This window comes from Canis lupus, chromosome X (genome assembly GCF_011100685.1).
Source record: "Canis lupus familiaris isolate Mischka breed German Shepherd chromosome X, alternate assembly UU_Cfam_GSD_1.0, whole genome shotgun sequence".
NCBI classification, from domain to species: domain Eukaryota; kingdom Metazoa; phylum Chordata; class Mammalia; order Carnivora; family Canidae; genus Canis; species Canis lupus.
In genome coordinates this window covers 80,717,768-80,729,898 of record NC_049260.1, presented here as the reverse complement: position 1 = coordinate 80,729,898, position 12,131 = coordinate 80,717,768, and the positions used below count along the sequence as shown (strand labels likewise).

General features: G+C 36.2%; 1 pseudogene; it reads right to left on the bottom strand.

The window, feature by feature from the left end:
* Positions 1 to 2,568: 2,568 nt before the first annotated feature.
* On the bottom strand, positions 2,569 to 4,589 carry LOC119878119 (annotated as a pseudogene).
* Positions 4,590 to 12,131: the final 7,542 nt, after the last annotated feature.

Genomic DNA, 12,131 nt, shown 5'->3' with positions numbered 1-12,131 from the left:
GATCAGAAACGAGACCTGGTTGTATTACTATTTCTAATCAACCTTGAACTGGATATTTTAGAAAATAAGAAAGAAATGGAGCTTACAAAGATTGGAAAGGAAGAAATAAGTGTCTCATTATTTAGAGATGACATGGTTGTGTGTTTGGAAATTCTAAAAGTATTTACAAAAAACTTATCAGAATTCATAAATATATTTATCAAGTTTGCCAGATATAAGATCATTATATGTATTGGATAGGGTTCTCTAAAGAAACAGAACCAATAGGATATTCATAGGAGGAGATTTATTATAAGGACTTGGCTTACATAATTAGGGAGGTTGTGATGTTCCACAATCTGCCATCTGCAGGCTAGAGATCCAAGAAAGCCAGTGGTGTAATTAAGTCAGTCTGAAGGCCTGAGAATGAAGATCCAGGACAGCAGGAGAAGACTGATATCCCAGCTCAAGCAATCAGGCAGGAAGGGCTAGATTCTTCCTCTGTCTTTTTGTTGTTGTATTCAGGCCCTCAACAGACTGGATGATGCCAAGCCACAGGAGGGAGGGCAAACTACTTCATGAGTCCACCTATTTAAATGCTAATTTCATTCAGAAATTCCCTCACAGACACACCCAGAAATAATGTTTGGCCAAATATCTAGGCACCCTGTAATCCAGTCAACCTGACACATAAAATTAACCATCACAGCATACAAAAATGGTTACTATATGTTAGTGACAAGCAGAATATAAAATGAAAAACAGTATCATTGGCATTAATTTAAAAAATTGTCAAATATTGAGGATTAAAATTAACAAAAAATGTGCAATACTTTTACAAAAAAACCCACAAAGACATTGAGAGAAATTAACAAAGACCCAAGTAAAAAGAGAATTGCACACGGGCCATAGACTGGAAGACTATATTCTAAAGATGTTAATTTTCCCTAATATGATTTCTTATTCAAATAATAATCCCAGTAAGCTTTTTAAAATGGAAATTGACAGATGAATTCTAAATTTTACATAGAATTGCAAGTGACAATAGTATTAAAAACCTTCTAGAAAAAAGTTTGATTTATAGAAATCACATTATTTTACAGAGCTATAATAATTTAACCAGCGTTCTATTGTTTCAAATATAGAAAAATTGAACAATGGTATAGTAGAGTCTGAAAAGAGATCTACCTGTCTACTGTCATTCAAGTTATGGTTTAAAAAATCCATTGTGATGTAGTAGGGGAGAAACCGTTTTCTTTGGTAAGTGGATCTGGACCAATTGGGTTACCAATTAAATCCAAATGATTCTTTGCATCTATTTCAAACTATATACAAAATTTAATTCCAAATGGACCATACATCAAAAGTGAAACACATGAAAGTTATTGAAGGTAATATAGGGTAATGTCTTAGCAACTTCGGTACAGTCAAGTATCCTTTAAAAAGGACACAAAAAGGGCAGCCCGGGTGGCTCAGCAGTCTAGCGCTGCCTTCAGTCCAGGGTATGATCCTGGAGACCCCGGATTGAGTCTCACGTCGGGCTCCCTGCATGGAGCTTGATTCTCCCTCTGCCTGTGTCTCTGCCTCTCTCTCTGTGGCTCTCATGAATAAGTAAATAAAATCTTTAAAAAAAGACACAAAAAAATAAAAAGGACACAAAAAGCACTAACTCTAAACAAAAAAATTCTACTTTATTAAAATTAAGACATTATTAAGAGAGTGAAAGACAAGTCACAGAATGGGAAAAAAATTTTCAATAGTTATATCTGAGAAAGGACTTATATTCAGAATTACAGAACAACAAATCAATAAGGATAAAGGCAACCTAATTACTATTATTTTTATTTTAAACAAGTTTATTTAAACAACAAGATGCTTGACTTGAAGGGAAAACTATCTAGGATTTATTTTTTTATCCCTACTTAAGGACAGATTGCCCTGTATGTAATAGCTACATACAAAAAAGTTATAAAATTGTCCTTGGTTTCACAGTGGTAAATGAAAAACATTAAAATTCTCCAACTGAACAAGTATGCAAGGATTTTATGTTGTTCTTTTTTGTTAAATAGTGAGAACAAAACAACTTACTGGAATATAAAGATGAGAGCCAAATGAGAATGTCACTTAATGGACAAAGTGTATTTTTGCAGAACTAGTATTTTTCTCCATCCCATTTCCTTTTTTTTTTTTTCCATCCCATTTCCATTTGATGTTGATCAAAACATACCACTGGCCATTTAGTTAAAAAATGCAATATGCTTGTACACGTGCAGTTACTATATGTACAATAAAGGAATAGGGAAGGGGAACATGAAAGAATAGAGAAAACTATACTGCAGTAGGCAGGATGTAGTGGAACCAAATTGCGGTTTTCTTTCTTTCTTTCTTTCTTTTTTTTTTTAAGAGAGGGATAGAGAAAGAGAGGGGATAGGGACATGGGGAGAGGGAGAGAGAATCTCAAGTGGGCTCCACACCCAGCATGGAGCCAGATGCAGGGTCTCATGACCCTGAGATCACGACCTGAGCCAAATTCAAGGGTCAGATGCTTAACTGACTGAGTCACTCAGGTGCCTCCCGAATTGCAGTTTTCTAATTTAGAATGTCTTCTCGGTCTGGAGAAACAGTTCTAGAGTAAGGTAGCAGGTCCCCTTTGTAATGTACACATCCTGTCTGCTTCTGGAACATACCAGTTATATCTTCAGCCTCCATTTCCAGCTGTGCAGGTGTGTCTGTTTCATTGATTGGCTGCCCATCAAATAGGAATCTGATCTGCCTCACTGACAAACCCTATCATTCACAACAGACTTTCATTAGTTTACTAAGTGGTGTATGCCTCTTAAACTGTACCACAGAACCATCCTGACCTGCCACCTTCAAAATTAATATGGTCGCTGTTCTCAGTTTTGACTCCTTCCTTGGTCTTTTCAGCAGCCACGGTGAGCGCCAGTCTCCCCAGCTGTTGCTTCACAAAAGAGGTACTAGGTCCATACCTAATGAACACACAGCAACACCAGGAGTGACAGAAGGAGGCAACCCAATTATTTTTAATGACAAATTTTGAAGACCTGTATCAAAAATCCAATCTCCAAATGGACAATAAGACAATAAATAAGCATTCAATTTTGTTAGTTATCAAGTAAATGCAAATTAAAATCACAATCAGGGATCCCTGGGTGGCGCAGCGGTTTAGCGCCTGCCTTTGGCCCAGGGAGCGATCCTGGAGACCCGGGATGCAGTCCCACGTCGGGTTCCCGGTGCATGGAGCCTGCTTCTCCCTCTGCCTGTGTCTCTGCTTCTCTCTCTCTCTCTGTGTGACTATCATAAATAAATAAATAAAAATCACAATCAGATAATAGTCTACATTCATTGATGAATGGTAAAATTAAAAAAGTAGACATGTTAGCAAGGATGTGGGAACTAATACATTGCTGGTGGAAACATAAATTGATAGAATTACTCTGGAAAACTGATGGGCTATACATATTAGAGCTTACCATATTACCCAGTAATTCCAATCAGGTACATAAGCACAACAGAAATGCATATATATGTGAACCAAAATAAAAGTATGAGAATGTTCATAGCAATGTTACTTGTAATAGTCCAAAATAGTAGATCACCCAAATGCCTATCAGCAATAAACTAATGATGTTATATATTGATCCAACAAAATCATAGAATCATTGGAAATGAGTGAAGTACTATCACAAACAACATGGGATACACTTCACAAATATAATATTGAACAAAGGAAGTTAGATATAAAGGAATATGCATGTATGATTCCATTTTATATAAAGTTCAGAAATAGGCAAAACTCATCTATGGTGAACTCATCTATGGTGATATAAGTCAAAATAGTAGTTTACATTGTGGAGCTAATAATGACAGAGAGGGACATGGAGGAGTGCAGGTGATGTTTTATATCTTGATCTGGGAGTTGTTTCCATGGGTGTGTTTATTTTGTAAACAAAATATCAAGCTGTACATTGAACATACATATACTGTAGGTATGTTGTATTTCACTAAAAATATTTTTAAAAAATTGATAGTATCCAGAGCTGGAAAGGTTGTGTGGAAATAGGTACTCTTGCACATTTTTATTGAAATTTGATTGCTGTATCCTTTTTGAACACTGAAAGTTATATTTACGTAAATTTCAAATATGCCTGTCATTGACCAAGCAATTCCACTTCTGGAAATCTATCTATAGTTGTCAATATCTTTGTTTGCCTAGTATTTCCGATTCTCACTCTAGGTATGTGGTTTGATTGTTCTCAACTTCCTTGGATTTAGGCATTGCCATAGATTGACTTTGGCCAATGAAATTCGAGTGGAAGTGACACTCCCACAAACAAAATAAAAATGACTGATGGTTATGTAAAAACCAAACAGCCCTCCCCTGCCCTACTCAAAAACACTCAACCTCATTAACAATTAATTAAATCCAAATATAAATAATAAAGAGATTTCATTTTTCATCTATTTGGATATATAAATTAGAAAAAAGACCTAGCACAATGTTGCAAGGGGGCAAGAAACTGAATACTATTGGGCTCACACCCCAGGTCACACAGCTGGGAAGTGGGGACAACCAAATCAGAACCCATGTCGATCTATATTTACAGCAGGTGGGCCTTCTCTTCCTATCACTCATTACTCACACCCTACCATCTTTGTGGTAGAATCTTTGAAGGTAGTCCTAACCATGCTATGAATTGTGTCATAAGCTACATTTCAAATCACTAATTCTCACTCTTCCTCCAAATCTATTAGAAAAGTAGAAATTACAAAAGTGTTGAAGTCATAACTGCAGCTTGCATTGCTAACTAGCAAGGAATCAGAGTCTAAACCACCATTCAACTAAACCACTATGTCTATAATGCAGTCTTTTTGGATTCAAGAATGGTTTCTCTACCATAAGTGAAAAATAAGGAGAGGGGTGTGTAACACAATGGGGTCAGTTTTTCGCATCATTTCTTTTTTCCGAAAGAGGAATCATTGAACCATGCTATTTTTAAATTTCTTTCTTTCATATAATTTGGTATCACTCCACATCACTTCAAGGAGTTCAACTTTAATCATTTTATAAGGCTACTTTAGTATTCCATTGTATGTAGGTATATATGTATACAGGTAAAGAATTCATACAGTATCAGGACGCCTGGGTGGCTCAGTGGTTGAGTGTCTGCCTTCGGCTCAGGGCATGATCCCAGAGTCCTGGGATCGAGTCGCACATCGGGCTCCCTGCATGGAACCTGCTTCTCCCTCTGTGTCTCTGCCTCTCTCTCTCTGTGTCTCTCATGAATAAATAAATAAAATCTTAAAAAAAAGAATTCTTACAGTATCATAACCAGTGAGAAAATAAAATTTTATATCTTTTCTCTCTTCCTCATTCTCTTTCTCCCCTCCACAATCTCTCTTCTCCCCTTAGAAAGCATAAAAGCACTGGTTGTCCAGAGCTAGTCATCTACATAAGTAGATGACAAGGAAGACACCCCCAGGTTAGTCAGGCAACTAGAGACAAAAGATGTATAGGCTGCACTGCTCAGCCATGGAAAATTGTGTTCTTAACTAAAGACAAGGATGTATATGTGTTCATGTGTGAGATGTGGTGTGTCTAACAAAATGGGATGTAACATTTTCAGTTCCTTTTACTCTGATTATAATACTGTTATCTGAAGAGAGAGATGTTAAGAGAAACACACTCCAAGGAGTCAGACAACTCTTGATATCAAGTACATAGGCAGCACTCTACTAACCAAACTAGCTCCATGGAAAATTCCATCTTCACCTAAGGATAAGGCTCTGTGTGTGTGTGTGTGTGTGTGTGTGTGTGTGTGTGTGTGTAACAAAATGTAATAGGCCATTTCAACTTTATAAATGTTAGTTTTTATAAATGTTCATTGAATAATCTTAAAATATGCTGAAAATTACAAAGAATGAAATATATATAACCCAGAGACATTTGGTATTAATATTTAGGTCTATAAACTTCCACATTATTATTCTATTGCTGTGGCCTGAATTGTATCTCCCCAAAAGACATGTTGAAGTCCTGAACTCTGTTACCTATCAATGTGACCTTATGTGGAAATAGGACCTTAGCTGATATAATCAAGTTAAGATGAGATCATACTGGCTTAGGATCCTAATTGAATATGACTAGTGTCCTTATAAGGAGAGAAGAGGAGAGATATAGATACAGAAAGAGAAATACCATGGTAAGACAAAGCCACAAAGGGGAGAAGGCCACGTGAAGATAGAAGCAGGGATTGGAATGATGCATTTACAAGCAAAGGAATTCATTAGTTGCCAATAACTACCAGAGGCTAGAAGAGGCAAGGAAGGGTTTCTCCCCTACAACCTTCAGAGAGAGTATGGATCTGCTGACACCTTGATCTTGGAGTTCTAGCCTTCAAGATTGTGAATAAATTTCTTGTGTTTCAAGCCACCTTGTTTGTGGTATTTTGTTATGGCAGCCCCAGGAACTAATATACTGTTGATACACTTTAAAAAAAGATTTTATTTATTTATTCATGAGAGACACACAGAAAGAGGCAGAGACATAGGCAGAGGAAGAAGCAGGCTCCCACTGGGGAGACTGATACAGGAATTGATCCCAGGACCCTGGGATCATGACCTGAGCCAAAGACAGATGCTCAACCACTGAGCCACCCAGGTGTCCCTGTTGATACATTTTTTAAATAAACTATTTGAAAATAATTTTTAAAAACCCTCCACAGCATACTTAACATCCTTCTACTTTCATACTGCCTATATCGTTACTTTAATAATTAGTTGCAAAAGGAATAATTTCTGCAAATCTCTAAATTTTTCATTTCATTTACTTTTCTGAGTATAAAGGTAGTGTATGTTTTAGACAAGCAAATATCAGGGAACAGCTGTAAAATAATATTTAATTTCCCTGTGACCCCACTCCTAGGCCCTTTTTCAAGATATTATCCATAAATAGCTTGGGTATATATTATCCCAGATATTTTTCACTTCAGATTCTGTACCAAGAGAAATGTAACTCTCTTTTCCTCTCTTCTACTCTGTCACTGTGAAATGCGTATTTTTATTGATACAGGATATAAGCATAAGAACGCTTTTATTTTTATTGAAGTATAGTTGATACACAATATTGTTAGTTTCACATATACAACACAGTGATTCAACATCTCTACACATTACAAAGTGATCACCAAAATAAATCTAGCTAACCATCTGTCACCATACAAAGTTATCACAGTATTATTTTTTTAAGATTTATTTATTATTTATGATAGAAAGAGAGAGAGGAGAGAGAGAGAGAGAGGCAGAGACACAGGAGGAGGGAGAAGCAGGCTCCATGCCGGGAGCCCGATGTGGGACTCGATCCCGGGACTCCAGGATCGCGCCCTGGGCCAAAGGCAGGCGCTAAACCGCTGAGCCACCCAGGGATCCCCTATCACAGTATTATTAACTTTATTTCCTATGCTGTACATTACAACCTCGCGTCTTATTTGTTGTGTAACTGGAAGTCTATACATTTTAATCCCCTTCTTCTATTTTGCCTAACCCTTACCACCTCCCGTCTGGCAACCACCAGATTGTTCTCTGTATCTATGAGTCTGTTTCTGTTTTGCTTTTTTGGTTCATTTGTTTCAACTTTTAGATTCCACATATAAGTGAAATCATATGGTATTTGCCTTTCTTTCATTTATTTAACTTAGCATAATACCCTGTAGCTCCATCCATGTTGTTGCAAATGGTAAGATTTCATTTTTTTTATGACTGAGCCATACTCCATTGTAGATACATACCACATCTTCTTTAGCCATTCTTCTACCAATGGACACTTAGGTTGCTTCTATATCTTGGCTATTGTAAATAATGCTGCAATGAACATATGAATACACATAACTTTTCAAATTAATGTTTTAGTTTTCTTCAGATAAATACCCAAAAGTGGAATTGCTGGATCATACAAGATTGCTTAGTGAAGCATTGTCTATAACAGAATATATTGGAAACTAATATTCACTGGGCGGAAGCCTGAACAAATTGTTGTGTATTCATAATAGAGTATTCAGCTACCAGAGGAGAATAAGTTATATCTATATCAATGACTTAGAGAGATATTCATGATACACCAAGTAAAATACATACACACACATAATATTGATAAAAGTATAGAATAATTCATAGTAGATTTCTGGAGTTTGGAAGGAAAAGGGGTGTGTGTGTGTGTGTGTATAAATATACATATTTATGATAAGATCATTTTTTTCCACTGTTTTCAGTGAACACATGCTAATTTTATAATTCTTTTTAAAAAATTTTATAATTCTTAAAGAACATTTGATCACAGATTGAAAAAAATATACATATTTGAAAAGCTTTTGTCTGATATGAATATATCATTTATTATAAGCTTAAAACTTACAATAAATTTAGTATCTAAAAGTAGGAAAAATAACATACTGCTTAATAAATCCTGAGTATTTAGTGCCATGAACAAATAAAATGTGTTTAACTTATGAGTCATTTCGCAGAAAAATCTATATTTGTAATACACACTTATTTCCCTAGAAGGGCCAAAATATCATTTCAGTAATAAGAATTATGAAATTTTATTTATTAAAAAATCCTCACTGATGACTGATGAAGTTAGATAAAATTACTCAGGAGGTGTTGTAATAGCATTTGCAGAAGCCAGATAAAAAGGATGTTACAAATAGCTCTTTTGAGGGGCTCTTCAGGGTCATTTACTTGCTTTTGCTATGTGTTTCTTTTTTGAATTTCTATTTCACCATGTAATTTTGGAGTAGCTCCTGATTATAGTAAATGACCACTGTTCTACAAAATTTGATATTTTAGCAAAATGAAATAGCCTCTGTCACATTAATTTTCTTCTTGTCAATACTTTGCTGTCATCATGGTCTTCACTCTAATTTATTGTGGGGAGTGTGACAGTGTCAGTATTTTCCAAGTCTGCTAAAGACTGGCAAATAACTGAAAACTGTCATAATGTGTATATTACAAGTGGTACTGCCATGATGTCCCTGAGATTATCTGCAGCAAATTTTACTGGTCATGATCACAGCTTAGTGGATCACAATGTCTTTATGCACCACGCAGTTTGTAGAACAATAAGTTGAATGCTTCCTGTGTGCCAGGAGCTGTGCTAAGCAATGTATACACACATAATATCATTTAAAACAAATAATTATCCAATTAGATAGCTATTATTATCTGTACTTCAAACCAAGGCTCGGGGCTTAAGCCAGTTGTTAGGTAGCAAATAGCAAAGCTAGGGCTTAAATTTAGGGCTTGTGAACTCCAGTTGTACTCTTTACCTATAAGCTATAATATTTCCAATAGTATCTGAGATATACATTACTGGAGTTCAACAGTACCTGGTCCCTCTCCATTTTATGCACATTGGAAGGGTATTCTTCCTAGCCCTCTCGTAATTAGGGCCAGTAACTAATTCTGGACAATAGGCTATGAACAGAAATTATATTTTTTGTTTTCAGGTTGAAATATTTAATTGCTAAGATGTTCATCAGCACTTACAATCAGGGAAATGCAAATTAAAACAGTGAGATATCACCTCACACCTGTTAGATTGGCTAAAATCAACAAAACAAGAAACAGGTAAGGATGTGGAGAATAAGGAACCCTATTATATGGTTGGTAGGAATGCAAACTGGTGCAACCATTGTGGAAAACAGTATGGAACTTCCTCAGAAAGTTAAAAATAGAACTACCCTATGATCCAGCAATCACACTACTGGGTATTTACCCAAAGAATACAAAAACACTAATTAAAAGTGATACATGAGCCCCTATGTCTCTAGCAGTGTTATCTACAATAGTCAAATTATGGAAGCTGACCAAGTGTCCACTGATTGATGGATGAATAAAGAAGAGGTGGTGTGTGTGTGTGTGTGTGTGTGTGTGTGTGTGATGGAATATTATTCATTCATAAAAAAGAATGAAATATTGCCATTTGCAATGACATAGATGGAGCTAGAGAGTGTAAGGCTAAGCAAAATTAGGCATTTGGAGAAAGACAAATACCATGTGATTTCACTCATGTGGAATTCAAGAAACAAAGCAAACAAGCAAAAGGAAACAGTGAGAAAGAGAGAAAAATAAAAAAAAATAGACTCAACTATAAAGGACAACCTGATGATTGATGGTTACCAGAAGGGAGGGGGATGGGAAGATAGGTTAAATAGGTGATGGGGATTATGGAAGGCACTTGTCATAATGAGCACACGGTGATGTATGGAATTGTTCAATCACTATATTGTACACCTGAAACTAATATAATCCTGTATGTTAACTAATTGGAATTAAAGTTAAGAATTTAAAAAAGAAATATCTAGGGCAGCCTGGGTGGCTCAGTGGTTTAGCACCACCTTCAGCCTAGGGTGTGATCCTGGAGACCCAGGATCAAGTCCTATGTCAGGTTCCCTGCATGGAGCCTGCTTCTCCCTCTGTGTCTCTCATGAATAAATAAATAAAATCTTAAAAAAAGAAATATTTAATTGCTAATGTGCAACTCTCTTGCCACCTCTCTTCTCTAGCTGCAGCAACTGAGGAGGCCTTGCGTTGAGATACTAGAGCTTCAAGTTTAAAGTACCTTGATTACTCAGTTACCATACAGAGAGAAGATATTCTGGAGAAGTTCCTGAATCCACAATGTAATTTGTGTGAATCAGAAGCATGCTTTTGTTGTGTTAAACTACTGAAACTGTAGGACTGTTACCACAGGCTAGCTTAACCTGCCTGATTAATACAGAAACTGGTACTGAAAGTGTGGTATTGATATAACAAAAACGTGAAGTGTGACGTTGGCTAAGTGGTTTCATGGTAGGAATTTTTAATGGCAAGATGAAGCTGTAATAGACTTAGCACAAATGATTAGGGAATTTGCAAGTATAAGGGAAGAGTTTGGATAATAATGCTAGTAGGGAAATATAGATGAAGAGACTAAAAAAAATGTTAATACTGCTCAGGGGAGTGGTAGTAGTGTTTGTTGATTGCTGCTGGTTTTGATTGGTGTGATGGTTCACTTTATGTGTCAGCTGGACTGGGCTAAGAGATGCCCAGATAGCTGGTAAAACATTGTTTTTGGATGTGTCTGTGAGGATGTCTCCAGAAGAGATCAGCATTTGCATAAGTAGACTGAGTAGATTGCTCTCACCAATGTGGGTGGGCATCCATCAATCTATTGAGAGCATTAACAGAGCAAAAAGGTGAAGGGCGATTCATTCTCTCTGCTTAGGCTGAAACATTTATTTTCTCCTGCCTTTGTATATCAATACTCTGGTTCTCAGGCTCTCAGATTCAGACTGGGAATTACACCATCAGCCCCCAGTTCTTAGGCCTTCAGACTATTTGAATTACACCACTGATTTTCCTGGTTTCCAAGCTTGTAGATGGCAGATTGAGGGACTTCTTGGCTTTCTTAACAGTCTTCTTTGGGGAGGAGGTAAGTATGTTTTCCCTTTGGAAAGAAGAATGAAGCAAACATTTGGGAGACTATGATGGAGATTATTAGTGTTCACCATTATCAATTTCTCGTCTACCCCTCAGTCATATAGAAGATCACATTTACCATCTCCAGATGTAAATAGAGCCATATGACTAATGCTGGCCAATGGGTTGTGAGGACAAGTGACAGGAACATTTAATTGCTTTTATGTATTTTCTTCCTTTTTTGTGGTAAAAGAGGATGTCTTAGGTGGAGATAGCAGTGCTACAACTCAAAGCAACTTAAGAGTTACCATATGAAGGAGAAATGCCCTATGCAACCATTTGATCATATTGAGTTGTTTGGTTTATTTGTTATCATGGCATGGCCTATACTATTCCTCTCACAGATGTGAAACAATTGTTATTATTATAAAAATATTAAGTATAAAAAGAAATTAGAAAGATTGTTAAATATCTCCCAAACATCTTCAAAGAATAGGCATCTCTTATGCTATACAAATTAATCCAGGCATACACAAACATGCATAGATATTAAGTTAATTTTAAGAAGCTAGAAAAATATTAACACAAACCTAGTAAAGATAACTAAGAATAATAGACTAATTTCATTTTGTGTAAAAGTACATAAATTTCTAATAAAGAGTAGATATTGTGGA